This window comes from Neopelma chrysocephalum, unplaced genomic scaffold (assembly GCF_003984885.1).
Source record: "Neopelma chrysocephalum unplaced genomic scaffold, ASM398488v2 Primary Assembly neopelma1_76977, whole genome shotgun sequence".
In the NCBI taxonomy this organism is placed as follows: domain Eukaryota; kingdom Metazoa; phylum Chordata; class Aves; order Passeriformes; family Pipridae; genus Neopelma; species Neopelma chrysocephalum.
Genome location: NW_020910022.1, coordinates 1 through 5,190, shown reverse-complemented (window position 1 = coordinate 5,190; position 5,190 = coordinate 1). Strand labels below are relative to the sequence as shown.

General features: G+C 55.1%; 1 pseudogene; it reads left to right on the top strand.

Annotated features, from left to right (window-relative positions):
* The first annotated feature begins 1,419 nt into the window (after window positions 1–1,419).
* On the top strand, window positions 1,420–2,393 carry LOC113979377 (annotated as a pseudogene).
* Window positions 2,394–5,190: the final 2,797 nt, after the last annotated feature.

Genomic DNA, 5,190 nt, shown 5'->3' with positions numbered 1-5,190 from the left:
AGCAGTGCAGGGGAGTTCCTGCAAGTGCCTCTCCCAGCTGCCAAATGGCAGCAGTGGCAGGAGCTGTCAGGATGGCTGTGCTGGATTTGCTGGGGTGCAGCAGGAGAAGCTGCTGCAGAGCAGGACTTGCTGCTGCCCCCTCAGAGGCCCAGGGCAAGAAGGTTCCCTGTGCCAGGGCTGGCTGTGGGCTGGGAAGGTGGGGGTGCAGCCAGGGGTGCTCAGGGCTGTGGTGCAGAGCAGGGTCCTGCCCCCAGGGCTCTGTGTGCTGGGGCAGGGACTCTGCTGCCTGCCAGGGTCTGCTCTCAGCCCAGCCAAGGAGCTGCCTCGGGGCTGGGGGAGAAGGGCTGTGGGGAAGGAACAACTCCTGGGAGGGCAGAGCAGGGCAGAGTCCTTCTGATCTCCAAAGTGTGTTGCAGGGATGAGGGCTGGTCACAGCTCCAGATCAAAGCAGGACATTTCCCAGAAGGTATTTGCAAGAGGCACAGACAGACCTTAAAGTACCTTAAAGAGAACGAACCAGTTCTTTCAGTGTTATACTCTGGGTTTTCTGGGTGCTGACTCTGACAGGAAAATTAATCTCTGAGCACAGGAGGAGACACTGAAACTTGAACTCTGTTATATTAGAGGGGATTGAACCTGTGAGTATCAGACATCAAAACTGTCTTATAGACAGCATCAGTGTCACTTTTCCAGCCTCCTCAGGGTTGCTCTGACATTGCCATCAGAGCCTGCCCAGCTAGAGATGCCCCTGGGATGTGCCCTGTGCTGCTGGGAGGGCTCTGCAGGGCAGAGCTGAGCCCCCAGGTCTGGGCTGGGCTCTGGCAGCACTGTCAGGGCCCAGCCCTGGGCCCAGGGAAGCAGCTGCTGGCAGGGACAGCTCCAGGCAGCAGAGCCCTGGGCAGGGAGTGGGGGGCAAGTGCCCCCAAGGCCTGGCAGCTCTGGGGGCCCTTCCCTGCAGCTCTGCTGGGCACTGTGTGCTGGGCAAGGAGCTGCCTCTGCCTGGAGAACATCTCCCCTGTGGGACCCTGTCCTCTCTGCTGGGCCTGTGCTGCTGGGCTTGGAGCTGCCCCCAGCAAGGCCCAGCTCTGTCTGAGCAGGATCCTGGGCAGTGCTGAGCCTTCCCTTGGGGGTGGGCACTCTTCTGTCCCAGCCCTTGGCTTCTCTGCAGGAGGGCTCCTGTCCTGCTCTGTCCAGAACAACTACAGTGCTGGCCTGGAAGGACACGTTGAACTCCTTGGCAGCACATGGCCAGAGCTCCTGCCACACAGAACCCTCTGCCAGCACATATTAGAGAGGAAAATTTTATTTACTCTTGAAATGAATTGTATTGAAATCTGGAGAGATATTGTCAGAGGTGTCTGTCTTAACTCTACCCTATGGCTTCCTTTTCTGAACAGATCCTGTGCTAAGAATCAGCAAATGCCCAACAGCAGCTCCCTCACCCAGTTCCTCCTCCTGGCATTCGCAGACAGGCAGGAGCTGCAGCTCCTGCACTTCTGCCTCTTCCTGGGCATCTCTCTGGCTGCCCTCCTGGCCAACGGCCTCATCCTCAGCGCCGTAGCCTGCGACCACCACCTGCACACCCCCATGGGCTTCTTCCTGCTCAACCTCTCCCTCACAGACCTGGGCTGCATCTGCACCACTGTCCCCAAAGCCATGCACAATTCCCTCTGGGACACCACAACCATCTCTTACACAGGATGTGCTGCACAGCTTTTTTTCTTTTATTTCTTCATCACAGCAGAGTATTTCCTCCTCACCACCATGTGCTACGACCGCTACGTTGCCATCTGCAAACCCCTGCACTACGGGACCCTCCTGGGCAGCAGAGCTTGTGCCCACATGGCAGCAGCTGCCTGGGCCACTGGCTTTCTCTATTCTCTGCTGCACACAGCCAATATATTTTCCCTGCCCCTGTGCCAGGGCAATGCCCTGGGCCAGTTCTTCTGTGAAATCTCCCACATCCTCAAGCTCTCCTGCTCACACTCAGGCTACCGCAGGGAAATTTGGCTCATTAGGGTTAGTGTCTGTTTAGTGTTTGGTTGTTTTGTTTTCATTGTGTTCTCCTATGTGCAGATCTTCAGGGCTGTGCTGAGGATCCCCTCTGAGCAGGGACGGCACAAAGCCTTTTCCACCTCCCTCCCTCACCTGGCTGTGGTCTCAATCTTTGTCAGCACTTCGTTTTTTTCTCACCTGAAGCCGTCCTCCATCTCTTCCCCATCCCTGGACCTTGTAGTGTCAGTTCTATACTCTGTGGTGCCTCCAGCACTGAACCCCCTCATCTACAGCCTGAGGAACCAGGAGCTCAAGGATGGCCTGAGGACAATAATGACTGGATGTTTTTCAGCAACAATAAGCTCTGTGTTTTCTTCTGTGCAGCATTTAAAATGTAACTCATGACAGGCCCAGCCTGCCTTCTCAACTCTTTCGTGGTGGTCACTGGGTTCCTCTTCTCATAATTTTGTGCTCAATGAAATTTTATTATTCATCCCCCACCTCATTCACTGCTTACCTCTTGAATTTGATCTAGAAACTCTGCAAATGATGGACTGTATATTCATCTATTTCTGTGTTTTAAACAAAATAAACTACCATTCAGTGCCTTGTTTATCTAGTATCCTAACTCTGAGAACAGCGTGAAGTTATAGGGGAGGAAAATGTCCCAGCACAGCAGCACTGCCGGGGAACACCAGCCCTTTGTCTTGTCAAAGCTGCTCTTTTTCTACTTCCAGCTCTCCTTCGGAGCCCACGTTCAGACCACCATCAGCTGGCTCTGCCTCCCAGCTTGAGCAGCACAGCCCCACAGAGTCCCCCATGGCCCTGGGTCCCACAGCCCCAGTGCTCTGCAGAGCAGCCCCCCCGGCTCGGAGACTGTGGGGAGCACGGGCAGGGGGTGCAGGAAGGGCTGCTCAGGCCAGCACAGACGTGTTCCCCTGGGGAAAGGCTCTGTGGGGAGATGGGATGTGCCAGGAGAAGAGCAGGACACCCTGTGTGAGCAGAGGGGCCATGGGAAGAGGCTGCCCTGGCCCTGGGGCTGCAGGAGCTGCCTGAGCCGATGATGTGCTGAGCACTGCAGACACAGAGGGCCTGTCCCTGAGCTCCATGGCCTCCATGTCCTGCTGCAGGGCCAGACCTGACTGTGCTGCTCTGCTGGGCTGGGGCAGGGGCAGGGAGATGGGGGGACCAGGGAGGGACTGGACTGGGCAGTGCCAGGGAAGGGAAAACCCCAACGTTGAGCTGAAGTGTGTGAGTGTGCAGGGTGGGGGCTCTGCAGTGTCCTCACAAAACCAGCCCTCCTGGGAGGGATGTGAAGGAGCAGCAGAGCAGGGTCTGGTCTGGTCCATGTGCTGGACACCCTGGGAAAGCTAACCCAGGACAGTGGTCCCAGAGCAGCCAAGAACAATCACTATTGCCTTGTCCATCCCTCAGGCCTTGGGGCATCTCAGACAGGGCAGAGGAGGTGACATCCCCCAGGGCTGAGGGGCCTCCAGCCCCTGGCAGTGGCAGCAGGAGCCAGGCAGACACTGCCCCTGCTGCCAGGAACTGAGGGGGTGTGTGCAAGGGAAGGACTCCTGTCTCTGCACAGCCCTGGGGTTTGAGCAGGGCAGGAGCCCAGCTCAGCTCTGGAGCCCTGTCAGAGCCCTGACACTTCCGGGGGTGACTCCAGAAACAGCCTTCACTGGCCCAGGGACATTCATCTCCCCAGCCTCACACACATCCACTGCAAATGGCCCTGTCTCCTCCATCACCCTCCTCTGCCTTTCTGGCCTGGCCCTTTCATTCCACACCAGCAAAGCAGCCTGGGCACCATCTCATCTGTGCACTCAGAGGGGTTCTGGGACCAGGACTGGTGCTATTCTCGAGAACATTTGTCCCCTTTCCCATGACACAGGGCACAGCTCACTGGTGTGACAACACTGCCAGGGACACATACCTTGGAGAGATCTTGGACAGCAAAAATAGGGAGAGGAAGAACAAAAGAGGCAAAATTAGAGACATGAAATGTGTTCAAAAAATTCAGCAGCTCCTCTGAGCAATATTTCTTTTTTTGAATCATTGGTAGGAAATTTATTTTGGTAAGTAGCTGTACAAAGCTGTTCATACAGTGAGTGAATCAGGTCACAGAATATGGGTTTGCTTTTCAGTGAAAAAAAACCTATGAAACAATTATAAAAATTTATAAAAATAAAAAAATAGCCCTTTAAATGTTGGACAGGAAGCCTTGAGCAATTACCAAGACTTCTGTTCTGCAGAGGTTTCCACTCTCTCCCAAAATCCACACTCCTGGTTTCAGGCCATGACTTCCCAGAGCAGTCCCAGAGCTGGCCACTGCCCAGAGATGCCCTGGGGCAGCTCCAGTGCCCAAGTGTGACAAGTGCCCCAGGGTGTGTGGGAGCCCTTTGGAGCAGGAGCTGGTGAGCAGGAAGGGCCCAGCTGGGGAGGGGCAGGGAATCCCCCCCCTCCAGCCCTGCTGCCCAGGCTGAGGAGGGTCCTCTCCAGCACAGCAGCACATCGTGTGCCCTTGGGGGCTGCGCTGCCAGGGCTGTTCCAGGAACTGACTGGCCAAGGAGGGCAGGCAGATGCTCAGGGGTCCTCAGGGTCATCACAGACCTGAGCCCATCCAGATGAAAGACTTGGAGAGGTCAGGAGAACTGGGAAAATATGGATGGGACATTTGCATGAGGGAAAGGAGATGGTCAACAGAGATGAAAGATTTTGATATGGTAAAAAGAGTTTCAGGTAATGCTGAGGGTGGTGAAACACTGAGCGTGAAAACATTCCTGATGGACCTTTACCATCTTTATAACCTCAAACCGCAACACTACCTATAAGTGCTGCCCCTCCCATGGAAAGGAATCCACTGCTCTAATCCCAACCTCACCCTGATCTCAAACAAAAATCCCAAACCCATTATTCCAGACCCTTTTTTTCATCTAATGCCCACCCTAATCCCAAACCTGTATTCAGACCAGTATGAAAAGCCAAGCTTTAATCCTAACCCAGACCAAAAAGCTCTTCCCCGAATCATGAACCAGACACTGCCAGCAGAACAACAAACCTCCCAAAATTCTGCCTAATCCCCACCCTGAGCTCTAAACCCCAAGTCCTGCCATTAAGAACCCCCACAACCCTTGGGAGCAGAGCAAGGACCTGCAGGGCCCAGAGCAGGCCCAGGGGGTTGGCAGAGGA